This window comes from Bubalus bubalis, chromosome 11 (assembly GCF_019923935.1).
Source record: "Bubalus bubalis isolate 160015118507 breed Murrah chromosome 11, NDDB_SH_1, whole genome shotgun sequence".
Lineage (NCBI taxonomy): Eukaryota > Metazoa > Chordata > Mammalia > Artiodactyla > Bovidae > Bubalus > Bubalus bubalis.
In genome coordinates, this window is record NC_059167.1 from 19,824,781 (window position 1) to 19,840,148 (window position 15,368).

The 15,368-nt window shown below is 41.8% G+C and overlaps 1 protein-coding gene across 15 annotated transcripts in view; it reads right to left on the bottom strand.

The window, feature by feature from the left end:
* RGS6 (regulator of G protein signaling 6) overlaps window positions 1-15,368 on the bottom strand; it is a 639,493-nt gene that overhangs the window by 613,752 nt on the left and 10,373 nt on the right. The window lies entirely within an intron of this gene.

Here is a 15,368-nt window from a genome sequence, read left to right on the forward strand (position 1 = left end):
TCTAATATAGAATCTACCATATAACCTGGCAATTCCACTCATAAGAATTAAAAGCAGGCATTCAAACCAATACTTGAACACGTATGTTCAGAATAGCACTATTCACAGAAAAATGGAAACAACTCTACATCCCTCAACTGATGAATGGCTAAACAAAATATGGTCTGTCTCTACAATGGAATATAGTTCAGCCATCCAAAGTAATAAAGTACTGATACACTCTACAATGTAGATCAGCCTTGAAAACATTATGCTAAGTAAAAGAAACCAGACAAAAAAGGTTACTGAGATGGACTGAATATTTATGTCCCTCTAAAATTTATATGCTGAAATCCTAATCCCAAATCTGGTAGAATTAAGAGGTAGAGAGTGTGATGGGATTTGTGTCCTGATGAAAGAGATCCCAGAGTGCTCTTTTCCACCAAGTGAGGACCCAAGCAGAAGAAAGCCATCCATGAAGAGGGAATTGAGTTCTCATCACACACCAAATCTACTTAAGCCTTGATCTTGGACTTCCCAGTCTCTAGAACTGTGAGAAATAAATTTCTGCTGTTTATAGGTCACCGGGTCTATGGTACTCTATTATAGCAGCCTGAAGGGACTAAGACAGTCCATATTACATTTACATGAAATATCTAGCATGGGGAAATCTACAAAGACAGAGAGCAGATTCATAGTTACCAGCAGTTGAGGGGAGGAGGAAATGGACTGGATGTTTAATGGATGTGGGGTCTCCTTTGGGGATGATGAAAACATTTTTGAACTAGATAGAGGCAAAGGCTGCAGAACCCTGTGAATGCACTTAATGCCACTGAAATGTACACCTTAAAATTAATTTTAAGTTATGTAAATTTCATCTCAAGAAAAATAAATATTTTTAATTTGACCTTTTTTTTTTTTTAAATAGCCTGAAAAGACAGCAGTAGACAATGAGAGCATATGGAATTTTTTAGTTAAAGAAGCAAATTCAGTTCTTGGTATGATGCACTATTTTACTGGGTGACCTCGAACAAGTTAAATACCCTGCTGGTTTCCTTTGCTAACTTTCTTTTAAAGCAAACATGCTGAATGCCCACTAGTGCCCAGAAGCATGCCAAGTCACCTTCCCTACATTGCTCTCATCAGTAAAATGTGAATTTCACTGAGTATTCACAGGTAAGGGTCAAATAAATCGAGTGTAAAGTATCGTATCAAGCCATAAAAGTCCTATACAAATGTTATCGCTAATCTAAGACCCTGCCTGGGTTGTTTGCACAAAATTCATAGGCTTTTCATCAAAGAAAACTTTTATAAATACCATACTTGACAGAAAAGGCCATTTCAATTTAAAATATAAACTCAGGAAACATTTTATTAGAAAAATAAGTTGGTACCAAAGGTCACCCCATAAAAACAAATTCGGGCAGAAGATGGGGAAGAGACAGGAATTTGCAATTTATGTGAAGAATTTAATTGCCCCAAGTATCCCATTTGAATAATGTTGCTTGTTTTCTTCTTCATTTATGAATTAGTCTGCATTTTAACAGTTAGATTACAAGCAGAGATAAAGAACATCATCCTATTATCTCTACCCACTATAATGTCAGTATTTCTATGAATATTGTACTACATGGCAACACTCATTATTATTCTAATCAGTCGCTCTTACAGTTAAATGAACAACACGCAGTTTCATTTTTAAACAACTACTTACTTACTCTTTTACCTGAACACAGAATATAACTGAGCATTAAAAACAAAAACTAAATCTATTTATGTATCTCATTTACCTATGTAACAGACCCATCGTGGGTTTCTATTGCTTTACTTCAAAATGAACACTTTCACTATGATGAGCATATTATCTCCCTCCCTTCCTGCCCCAAAAAACTGTGCAATAATAGCAAGATTGGAAATGACCTGGAAACAAAGGTGTCAGCCCTCCTTCTGCCTTTCCCTGGCCACTTCTTACCCTCAACAGCAACATTCCTATGTAGTAAAACCGGCTGGTGAACCAGGCTCTGGACTTCAGACTGCTCAGTGAATGCAAATAGCCTCTAGTTTGGAACTTTAGTGAGTCTAATATGTAGTAGAAAAGCTTCTATTTTTGGTTTCCCTATCAACTCATTTTAAAATTCAGACAAGTCATTTAACTTTCCTATGTCTAGAAAGAATCATTTCTAAAATAGTGATGCAAGCACTTTCTAGTCTATATGTCAACAGATGTTAGTACTAGATGTGAAAGGTGTAGGTAAGGATGTTCTAATTAAATCGCTGACTATAGAGCTGGAGTTCCTAAAATTAAAGAACTAGGTTCTCATTTATTACAGTATAGCATACACTTTTACTTTTAAATAAAATGAAGCAAGAGTCTTTTAAATTTAGTGGTGGAGAAAAACAAAACCTTCTTTATGTTACTTAAATACACACGTATATAAACACAGCAACTTGTAACATTTGTGAATGTTTTTCTGAAAAAACCCAACTACATTCAATTGAAAGAAAACATGTCAATAATAATATTTTTCTACACTCATTGTCAACTAATAAAAGAGGAAAAGGGCAAATGAGTTACCACCACACACTTCACAATCTCCAAAGAGAGACATGCTAGCTTAGTGGTGACAAGCTGGCCTCTGTCATTGGACAGATCTAAGTCTGAATCCAGGCTCCACACCTAGCTGAGTGATCGGCATGAGTTACTTCACCTCTCTGTGCCTTTGTTTTCTTATCTGTCACAAACCACACCCCCACCATAGTTGAAAGCCCTCTAAACCGAGAAGCCTGATGCCTCACCTGATCTGTAACTACCTAGCTGCTGGAACCAGAGCAAACCACCACCCTAACTGGACATCAGCTACACATCCTTAGGATTCCAGTTCCTCCTCAGAACCTCAGAACTTCAAATTTCTAACTTTTCTTCAGAGACTCACAGAATGTCCCATGCTGCCTCTCTTCCATCATCACTGCCTATATACTAGCTCGTCGCCTCTAATCATGGCCATATTCATGTTGAACTCAAAAAATCACCCAACTGATAGGCTAGCGCGCCCCCTCCCAGACTCAGCACCCCTCCCCACGAAGCAATTCCTGTAATACCAGCACCCGCCACTAGGTGCCGTAGGACTCAACATTTAATCTTGGCGCAAACACTGAGCATTCATTCAATGGCACAAAAGTTCATGCTTCGTTCTGGAGATATAAAGATAAATCAGACACAAATGGTCCCTCTTTAAAGTGTTCAGAGTCCAGGAGGGGTTACATGTCCAGAAATGTAGGAAACAGAGCAGGAAGAGGTGACAACTACCATCAGAAGGATGAACGGGTGTCTGGGGAGGCAGAAGAGGTCCTTCCAGCCTGGGTCACAACACAGGTATGGGCATCTGAAGCCACAGAACTGGCAGACACTCGAAAGGAAAAAAAAAAAAACAACAACATACCGGTGATGTGATGTCAAGGAGATGAAGTGGGAGTCAGTCAAATGTGGAGACTGAAATCACAGGGATTTGCAACTATCTGAATTCATATGACTTTGCTCACTTGTCTATCAGGGATCTCCACTGCTAGAAAGGCAGTTCTGCCTGAGCAGAGTCTTTGTCAGTGGGGTTGACCCCTCTAATTCCTGACATCTAGAAGGTACTTAGATATTTTTAATGAATGGCAGCACTGGTAAGATTTCACTAAGATGCAGTGTATCCCATCAAGAACACTCATCTGGTTAACCAGCCATTAAAACTGCTCAGCAAAGAAGGCTCTTTATCCACAAAGACCCATGGATGGAATCACTTTCCATCCTTTCCTTGGGGATGAAGACTTTCCCCAAGGTTTATTGATATGGGCCCGCCCTAACTCAGGAATACACTTTTGGAATCCATGCGCAATTTAGATCAGAGGGAATATGTGGGAGGGTAGAAAGTATATGAGGAGAGACCCTGTGAATAATAAAACAACTGAACATCTGTGACTCAAACTCTAATTAGTAAATCTTCTGAAAGTCAGGACTGCAATTCACTCCAAACATACAGTGCATTTGTAGCTTCAGTTACAACCAGTGCCAGCTGTTTTCCATTGTGCCCTGGCCTCTCTAGAGCAAGCATGGCCTAGGGGCCAGCAGACAATGATGCTGAGCAGGGCAGGTAGGAAGGACCTCGATGATGTGGGAAAGGGAGGGGCTGTAAAGTCACACCAGGAATTGCGTCTCAGCTCTGGCCACATCAAGGCTGTTGTGCGTGTGGCCTTTGGCAATTGATTCCTTCACCCTACACTTTCGGGTCTCCGCCTGGAAGCAGAGAATCCTGTACTTTGCAGGGGTTGCTATTGAAAAAGGAATAAAACAAGCCACACAAATTTCCTTGGCAAAGAATGAATTGTAGCAACTGACCGGCAGTCTTGTTTTTGACCAGTGCTTGGCCAAGTGAAACTGCCAGACTAATGACACCAGAATCGCTGGAGAAAGCCTTCCCCCACCTCAGGTCCTCGGAGTATCTGAGATGGAGCCACCAGCAGTCTCCCAAGCTTCTCCGGTGATCCTGATGCTCAACTAAACAGCAGACCACTACAGTTATACTGCTGCTGCTGCTGCTAAGTCGCTTCAGTCGTGTCCCACTCTGTGCGACCCCATAGACGGCAGCCCACCAGTCTCCCCTGTCCCTGGGATTCTCCAGGCAAGAACACTGGAGTGGGTTGCCATTTATACTACACCACCACTAAAACCAGCATCACAAGCAGCAAGAAGCCTGAAACATCGTGCCCGCCACCCCTAAATGCCCAGCCCTCAGAGCCCAATTCAGGAAAGGACCTTGTAGGAGAGGTAATCAAACCCTGCTTGTGATATAGTCTAAATATTTATGCTGCCAAATAAGAACTTCTGTTGATGTTATTTCCTCTCCCCCATATTATATCCAATTCATATTGTTTGCTTCGGCCCATTAAAATCCAATGGATTTCTTTTCTGACATCAGCAATGTTGAGCACTTTAGAGAAAAAAAAAATTACAAGATGTGTGCTAGCTCGGTAGTACAATCTTGTTTATACAGCTCTAATCTGACTGAGTGGGCAGGAACCTCAAGGGGGAAGAAGGAAGAGCAACAGCTCTTAAGAACAAACAACGCTTTCTGTTACTGTAGAGTCTGCCAACTTGATGTCTCCTGTATACTCAGAGTTCAGCTACTCCATGACAGCTCAAGTGTCTGTTTCAAGTAATGGACCAAAGATATGAAAACAAGGGGCTATAGGATATAGTTCAACCTTTAGGGGTCAATCTTGCTGGCATGCCAGGTACCCAGGATTTTACTAGGCTGTAGTCACTTGGGACTTCATTTTAAGGAAGTCATTTTAGGACTTCAGTTAGAACTTAAGGATTCCCAAGAGCTGATTCAAGGACCTGAACAAGATAAGCAGCCTCAGAATCACCAGGTTGGGAGGGGGAAGGGGCGGGGGGAGGGCAGTGATAAAGATACATGTTCCTGGTTCCCATGCTCCAGAAATTCTAATCCTGTAGGCCTAGGACAGTCCCTTTGTTATTGTTCAGTCGCTAAATTGTGTCCAACTCTTTCTGACCCCACGGACTGCAGCACACCAGGCTTCCATGTCCTTCACCATCTCCCAGAGTTTACTTAGTTGGTGATGCTGTCTAACCATCTCATCTCTGCTGCACGCTTCTCCTCTTGCCCTCAATCATTCCCAGCATCAGGGTCTTTTCCAATGAGTCAGCTGTTTGCATCAGGTGGCCAATGCATTGGAGCTTCAGCTTCAGTCCTTCCAACGAATATTCAGGGTTGATTTCATTTAGGATTGACTGCTTTGAGCTTCTTGCAGTCCAAGGGACTCTCCATAGAGTCTTCTCCAGCACTACAACTCAAAGGATGTCCCTGGAGACTTATAAATGAAAACATCCCCCTGGTGATTTGGAAGCACAGTCAGGTTTGGGAACTAGTGACTTGGATCCCATGGAATCTGCCTTCTCTTCACCTGATCACTCCCATCCTGCCCCGCGCTGCTGACTCGCTGGGCAGCCATGCTGACTAAGGTGGGGCTTCTTTAACTTCCCTTGAATTCTGCCAGAAACTCACTGTGATGGATAAAGCCAGGATCCTGGAATCAAAGAACTGGCTCTCAGTCCTGGCCACGCTACTTAAGAGCCGTGCGACCATGAACAACGTATTTCTATGCTTATTTAGCCTCGTTGAGCCTTGGTTTCCTCTTCCATGCTGCTAAGTTGCTTCAGTCGTGTCCTACTCTGTGCCACCCCATAGACGGGTCCACCAGGCACCGCCGCCCCTGGGATTCTCCAGGCAAGAACACTGGAGTGGGTTGCCATTTCCTTCTCCAATGCATGAAAGTGAAAAGTGAAAGTGAAGTCGCTCAGTCGTGTCCAACTCTTAGCGACCCCATGGACCACAGCCCACCAGGCTCCTCCATCCATGGGATTTTCCAGGCAAGAGTACTGGAGTCGGGTGACAGTGCCTTCTCCTCTTCCATAAAATGAAACAAATACTCATCACCTGTACCAGTGGGCCTTCACTTTGCCTGCCCATTAGAATCACCTGGGCAATTCCTCATGGCAACTCTAACACATGGATGTTATCACTCCCACACTACAGATGAGAACACTGAAGCTCAAGAACATAGGCCACTTGCCCAAAGGTAAAACAGCCTGTCAGTCAAGAATCTAGAATTCAAATCCCACAGACTTCAAGGTCCACAGACTTTCTCCAACCAGTCAGCTTGGTCTCCAGTGAAATCAATGATACAAAGTATTGAAAACAAAATTTTGTAAATATACAAAATTTCAGTATATACTTAAATATACAGTATTTAGCACACATAGACTAATTACAGCATGCTCAGTAGCAGGTACTTCTGGTACATGATACAACTGGTACATAGCAGGTTCCCAACTAATTAGTGGCTCTTTCTTAATGACATCAGTGAAGCAGATGTCCCCATATCAACCCTACCTGAAGGCATATACATAAATACAGTCCTACGTTCCTCAGCTGCCTGACAGCCTAAACAAACTAATTGACCAAAGCTGCTTATAAAGAAAAATATTTTTGCATTCCTTAAACACAAGTCCTAAAAAGCTGGGAGGGAGAAGTGGAAAGTTCTTCACAGAGCAGGATGCGCTTGGCCATGTGACATGCCTCTGGTTCTGTTACTGCAATCTGTGCTTGGAGTTGAGGGCATCCTCTCTTACCAGGGGCTGTGAACTCCACACAGCTCTGGACAGTGCAGACCCTGCCAATTCTTTGCTGACTCCTCCTGCCTTTTGAACTTTTCTTCTGTTAACAGTATACCCCCTATGTCCTTCCACCTCCTCTCTGAACTTGAACCTTCTGTGACCCTCATGGCAACCTGGCTCCCCCCAAAGACATCCCCTGCCCTGCACGTAGTGGCCCTCACCCTACCTATCTCAAGACCAGGAAGGAAGGCAAGCATCCTCCTGGTTCTCCACTGTTGCTTCAATGATTTCCCTCCTGTCGCTCTACCCAAACTTCTCTTGCAACACTCAGACCATCAGCCAAGCCATTGTTAAGGCGTGAGGCTACCCATCCTCTCCTGTTAAGCCTTTTCATTTCCTGAAGATTCCAGCTTGCAGGTCTCAGGTTTTCCCTATCCCTTGGTCAACTCAGCAACTTTAATGTTAGAGCAAGAGCTGGTTTGTCTGCCCTTCTCTTCCCTCATCTGAACTCTTTCCCTTCCTCCTCCTCAGTGACCATCTCACATGGCCACACGCTGAATCTTGCCATCACTGGTGACTGTAACATTTCAAGTCCCAGTACAAACCGAGAGGGCACCCTCTTCCCACTGCCCCTCTTTCCAGATCACCTACTCTACATTCCCAGCAAACATTCCTCATCCTTAGACATTCCATCCATTTCAACCACACCTTTGGTACCATCTCTTACTGCTCTTCACTCTGTCTTCACATTCTTCTCTCCCTGGCTCCAATATTTCACTCACTCGTCATCACTCTCTTGCAAATGGCCTCCACTTCCTCAGGTCCCCCTTTCTGTGTCATATTTGCTGACAAAACTCCAACACTGGTGGAACCCAACTCTCCGCCACACAATATCTGAATATCCAAGCTCACATCGGGCAGGTGAACACTGTAGGTGGGGAGGAAATCACACCACCAGGCTCACAAGCTGCAGTTTAGATTCATGAGCACAAAATTTCAATGAGAAGAAAGGAAAGAAGGAAGGGAGGAAGGAAAAACAAAAAGGAAAAGAAAGCTAGTCAATTCTGCTCACCAAACCTAAAAGGTTTTCCTGCCAAACTTGCCTCCTGAATTGGCTATCTTATAACTTCTCCTTGTTCAAGCTTCATACATGGTCTCAGTTGATGGGCTCAGTTCGAAATCCACTGAAGAAATGGAAGCCAGCAGAAGGCAAGGCACTTTGCCAACAAAGGTCCATACAGTCAAAGCTATGGTTTCTCCAGTAGTCATGTACGGATGTGAGCTGAACCTTAAAGAAGGTTGAGAGCAGAAGAATTGATGCTTTCAGACTGTGGTGCCGGAGAATACTCTTGAGAGTCTCTTGGACAGCAAGGAGATCAAACCTGTCAGTCCTAAAGGAAATCAGTGCTGAATATTCATTGGAAGGACTGATACTGAAGCTGAAGTTCCAATACTCTGGCCACCTGATGGGACAAGCTGATTCACTGGAAAAAGACCTTGATGCTGGGAAAGATTGAAGGCAGGAGGAGAAGGGGATGACAGAGGATAAGATGGTTGGATGACATCACTGACTCAACGGACATGAGTTTGAGCAAACTCTGGAGACAGTGAAGGACAGGGAAGCCTGGTGTTCTGCAGTCCATGGAGTCGCAGAGAGTCGGACATGACTTAGCAACTGAACAACAAGAAGGCAAGTCTCTCATCTTGAGACAGCCTCACCTAAGCCACCAAGTTCTTGGTCTTCTTTCCACTGCAATAGAAATGTTGCTGCATTTACTAAAGGGAAGTTGCTCTGCTTTTGCTCTTCACTGGAAGGTGATAGATAGCACATTGCTTCTCAACTACACCCTCTCACCACACTGACAGACTCCAATATGATAACAGCAGATCACACCTCAAAGACCTCCAAGACACTTACTCTCTGAAGTGTAAGACAACAACATAGCTGCTGTTATTCAGTTGCTAAGTCGTGTCCAACTCTTTGCAACCCCATGAATCATAGCAAGCTAGGCTTCCCTGTCCTTCACTATCTCCTGGAGTTTGTTCAAACTCATGTCCATTGAGTCATAGGGAAATGTTAAGTCAAGAGAGAAAGCAAAAACAAGAAGACGAGGGGAATTCGAAGTTTCTAGCAGCTACAACTACAACAAACATTAAGCATAGCCCAACTCCTGGCCAAGTTAAATAAAACTTCACAGGGAAGGCCTGGTTACCTCAGTTTCTATTACCTGATTCATCATATCCGTCTTTCAAGAAAAAAAATCACGATCCACGCTGAAGCAAGGAAAGCACACAGTCTAGAGAGACAAGCAGTTGTGAAAAACAGATATGACACAGAAGTTGATGTTATCAGACAAGAAATCTAAAATCACTATGATCAAATATGCTAAAGGTGCTAACAGAAAAATAGATGATAATGAAAGCAGAGACGTAGAAATGCTTCCAAAAAATCCTTAAAAAGGAAATGCTAAAAGTCAAAAACACTGCAATAAGTGAAGAATGCCTTCAATGGGCTCATGGGCAGACTCTATATGGCCAGGGAAAGATTCAGTGAGCTTGAGGTCAACAGAAACTTCCAAAAGTGGGGGAAAAAGCAGGGGGGAGCAGGAAGAGAAAATTTTAATGGAACAGAATACACAAAAACTATGGTACATATCACAAGGTATAAGTATAACTGCAGTACCAGGAGGAAAAAAAAAAGAGAAATAAAACATATTTAAAGGGATATTGACAGAATTTTCCAAAGTTAATGATTGACACAAAACGCAGATCCAGAAAGATAAGAGACCAATCAGTATACATTAAAACAGAACAGTACCCCGAGACATACCATATTCACACTGCAGAAGATGAAAGACAGGAAAAATCTTGAGAGAAACAAGAAGAAAAACCTTAGCTATGGAAAAATAAGGATAAAAATTACATGGGGCCTCTCACCAGAAATCTCACAAACATGAGTGCAACTGAATACTAAAAATATTGGGAGAGAAAAAAACACCAACTTGGAAGTCTACATCTAGTGAAATGATCCTTCAGAAGCGAAGGAAAAATAAACTTTCTCAGACAATAAATACCAAGTGAGTTCATCACTAGCCGACTTGCCGGCAAGAAATGCTAAAAGCTCTTCAGGCAGAGGAAAATGTTATTGGTCAGAAACTTGGATCTACCAAATTAAAGAGCAAGCATCAGGGAAGAAATAAAGGGAAATAAAATCTTGTATTTTATTATTCTTAATTGACCTACAAGAAGAGAGTAAGACTTTCTAGATTGTGTTTTTTCATTGCCTCTTAGCATGGCTCGTGATTTTTTGTTGAAAGCCAAACACAATGCATCAGGTAACAGGAACTGAGGTAACCAGGGCTTCCACATGAGGTTTTTATTTAGTTTGGCCAGAAAAAAAAAAAAAAACTTTTTTAAAGATTAGCCTATCAGTGCCTAACACAGAGCTCGGGAGTAGCCTCCTCCCCAGACAATCAACTAGTTCAAGGGTGAGCCAACGAGGGCCCCTGGGACAGACCTAGCCTTCTGCCTGTTTTCATATGGTCTGTGAGCTAAGAATGGTTTTTACCTTTTCAGATGGTAGAAAAAAGTTAAAAGAAAAAGAATACTTTGTGACACATGAAAAGTGCATAAAATCAATATTCTGTGCCATAAACAAAGTTTTACCAACACCCATCTGTTTACTTATTGCCTTGGCTCCTTTCATACTATAAGGGCGGGGCTGAGAAGTTGTAGCAGCGTTGATGTGGCCCACAGAGCCCAAAGTATTTACTCTTTGATGCTTCACGCACATTTTTTTCTGTTCCCTGAACAAGCCTGATCACTTCATTTTTCAGAGGCTGGAAGCAAGGCCTGGGAGACAGAATTACACTCAAATGTCACTTTCCTGGTCAGTTAACAGAGCCAGTGTGAAAATGCAAGTCTTCAGATCCAAGTGCCCAAGAGGACTTACATTTTGTAAGAACAGATTTTAGGATCGTAGTGTCTAATACTACTGACTAATACTACTGACTCTAGGGACTGCATAAGTAACATTTTATTATTCTCTTATTTCACATGAAAGATAGTGTGACGGCTAGAGGAGAAACAGGGGTGACAGAGAAGCTTTGCCAGCTTCTATGCACAAGAAGGGGATGACTGAGAGATGAAGAGGATGACATGTTCCTAGGGGACCAAGAAGAAAAGCACTCCAATTGGCTTCTTTTTTTAGAGGATGTCAGTTTTACTCCTTGGGATTTTGGTCTTTTCTTTCTTCTCTTTTTAATTTTTAGAACAGGTAAAAATCAGTATCTTTATACTCTAAAACTAGGCAGTTAAATATGGGGTCCAGGACTTCGCTGATAGTCCAGTGGTTAAGAGTCTGCCTGCCATTGCAGGGAACATGGGTTCAATCCCTGGTCTGGGAAGAGTCCCTCTGCTACAGAGCAACTAAGCCCAGGCACCACAATTATAGAAGCTCTAGCCCCATAGAGCCCGTGGTCCACAACAAGAGAAGCCACCGCAATGAGAAGCTTGTGTACCACAACTAGAGAAAGCCCAAGCATAGCAACAAAGACCTAGCACAGACAAAAGTAAATAAATAATTTTTTTTTTGAAAAATAAGGGATCCATCTCTCTCATGACTCTGCAGTGCATACACGTGGAGTGTACAGACGTTTCCCCTTCTGGAGACAGCAAGACTTGACAAAAGAAAGATCTATTCATAAGGCTCATCAGGCAGGAGAAATATAGGTCAACGAAATAAGAAGATAGATTCCTAAGGGTACGATTTTATTCATATTATGTAGATGGAAGACAAAAATAGTACAATTACAATGTACCATATCCTACACTAGAGGTCTGTCTTATAGCAGAACATACACACACCCCCCAGAACAACTAGAAAAGCTGGATAAAATTTTGAAAAGAGAGCTCCCAATGCAATGAGGTCATATGGAGAAGAGGGAAGTTTAGAAGGGAGTGGACATGTCTGCAACATTGCTGTAATGTACCTTGTCAAGTCCAACATCCATTCATGAAAATACTCTGAGCAAAATGTAAATGTGAGGAAATTTGCTTAATTTGATAAGGGATATATTAAAAACACATATAGTGACTCTTCAAAAATTTTCCCACCAAGATTAGGAATGAGACAAGGATGCCCACTATGACCACTCCTATTCACCATTATATTAGCGGTCTCAGCCAATGCAACAGACAAGAAAAAGACATAAAAGGAACAAAGACAGCAATTCTGTTTGTTGAGTCACTCAGTCATATCCAACTCTTTTGCAACCCAATGAACTGTGGTCCACCAGGCTCCTCTGTCCCTGGGAATTCCCCAGCAAGAATACTGGAGTGGGTTGCCAGGGGATCTTCCCCACCCAGGGACTGAACCTGCGTCTCCTGCACTGCAGGCAGATTCTTTACCACTGAGCCACCCGGGAAGCCAACAATGACTGCAAAACAAAGAGTAAAAACTTTTTGCATGTAATTTAATTACATATATGGAAAAGTCATAATAATCTACCGATCAGACTTATTAGAATTTACAAGTGAATTTAACAAAGTCACTGGATATAGGTCAATATAAACTCAACTGTATTTCTATATACCCACAACAAAGAGTCAGAAAAGGGTGTTTTTAAAAGATACCATTTAAAACAAGCCAGAATTTGTTTTAAAAACCCAAATCGATAAAAACAGATAATCCAACTGAAAAATAGGCAATAAACTTGAAGAGGGACTACAAAAAATTAAATAAAAGTGACAAAAAAAAATACTAACAAGGCACATCATTAGTCACCAAGGCAAACTGAGACCACAATGAGACACAACTACCCACCCACCATAATGGCTACAATTTAAAAGTCTGACAATTCCAAGTGTTGACAAGCATTTGGAGAAACCGAAACACTCCTAAACTGATGATGGAGGCATAAACTAGTACAACCACTTAGAAAATCTCTTTGTAAGGCCCTCCTAAATTTGAATATATGTCCCAGAAATCCAGTCTTAGGAGTGTAACAAACAGAAACCCATTCATACGTGTGCCAAAAAACACATGCAAAAAATTACAGAAGCATTATTCACAGTAACCCTAAACTGGAAATGTCCCAAATACACATCAACAGATGAATAAACTGTGAAATGTAACTGAGTGGGTTGTGATACATCAGTAAAAATAAACTATTGCTACATACCACATCATGGATGAATCTCTCAAACAGTATTGTGCCTAAGAAGAAACAAAAATAGTATATACATATAAATCCATATATATTTCACATATTTCAAATATGAGAAAGATATGGTGTTAGAAATCAGGTTAGTGGTCACCACTGGGGAAAGAGGATATGTAGTACCACTGGGAGGGTGCAAGAGGTAGTTTTGGGGGCAATGGTAATATTCTCTCTCTTAACCTGGGAGTGACAATATAGATGTATTTACTCTTTGAAAATTCACTGAGAAATGAGTTGTGTACTTTTCGAGGACGAACGCAAATATTCTTGGAAAAGGATATAGCATCTCTGATTCTCAAGGTAGCACTCGCATCATCTAAAGCAATGCAAAAAGTGATGAAATTGCAGAGATATGGTTGCAGGGATGCTAGAGGAGCTAGAGGTTGTATCTGTCACCACTATACACATACTCAATTACTCTGTGTGTAGACCAGGAGCAATAATCACAGAACTAGAGAAGTGATACAGAAGTGAAGCAAGATTAGAAACACACTACCTAAGGAATGCTTCACATTACCCAAAGACTTTATTTTGGATAACAAAAGTCTTCCAACTCTTACAAAATATCTCAGAACTTCCAAAGAGTGGTTGAAATACTCTGCACTTGTTCTTAATAATTTTCTGAAAGTGGAAGTCGCTCAGTCGTGTCCTATTTTTTGCGACCCCCATGGACTATACAGTCCATGGAATTCTCCAGGCCAGAATACTGGAGTTGGGTATAGCCCAACTTCTCCAGGGGATCTTCCCAGCCCAGGGATCGAACCCAGGTCTCCCCACACTGCAGGCAGATTCTTTACCAGCTGAGCCACAAGAGAAGCCCAAGAACACTGGAGTGGGTAGCCTATCCCTTCCCCAGTGGATCTTCCTCATCCAGGAATCAAACTGGGGTCTCCTGCACTGCAGGTGGATTCTTTACCAACTGAGCTTTCAGGGAAGCCCACTACTCCCCAGCAAATATATCCAAAGTCTTTCAGCCAGTTTAGAAGTTTGAGGTAGATACTGTATTTTTTGCCCAGTATATATATATTTGTGTGTGTGTGTGTGTATTAAGTTTACTTCTTCTGTCAGAGAAAGATGGGCCTGTGAACTGTCCTCAGCAAAGTATGCCATACCACAGGACACACTCATTGGACCAAGACAGACATGTGAGTCTAATCAGGACCAATCAGGATCCTTCTCTGAGGGGTGAGATAAGAACACTGGAAGAAAGAAGCCCCCTTCCCCATAAGGGATTAGTCTGAAACCCTATGAAGGGAAGGAGGTTAATGACAATCTTCTTTTTGTGGCACAGAAGGAGGATATCAAGATGATGAGGTGTCAGTAAGAGGTGCTAATGGTATCATTTAAGTCCCTGGATCTAGCCATGCCTGAATTCCAAGATTTACTAGTCCGAGTAATTCCTTTTTGCTTCATTTGGTTTGAATTTTGTTTCAGTGCAGTTGTTTTTTGTCTACATCCAAGAGAACTCTGAATCATCATTTATCACTGTTACCTTTATTATATATTATTATTATATATATGTGGCATTCAATTCCTTCAATAGACTGGCCCCAATTTTCACTTCTTGTCTTGTCAGTCACTATTTATCCACGTATAACCAACAATATGAATAATTTCAACCACAGGAAACTTTCCTCAACCAAGAATTTTCAATAAGCAAAGTTCAACTTAAAAAAACCTACTTCCACATACACTTCTGATGGATAGTCAACTGGTCATTCCTGTTAAGGATAATTAGAAAATATAAGAAACTGGGGATTAGAAATGGATTTTTTTAAGTGGGGGAGTATGGCAGATGGCAGGCTGGGTAAGTGGTTTTTGCAGAGAAGCTTTTGAAAGCTAAAGGAAGCCAAAGAAAGGAAAACCTAGAATCGACAGCATATGCTTTGGCATAAAGCTAAACACCCTATGTGTTAGGGTGAGACATCTGAGAACTTCCTAACTGGTCATGCCAAGCAAGTTAAATTAAGTTTATCCCAAGATGT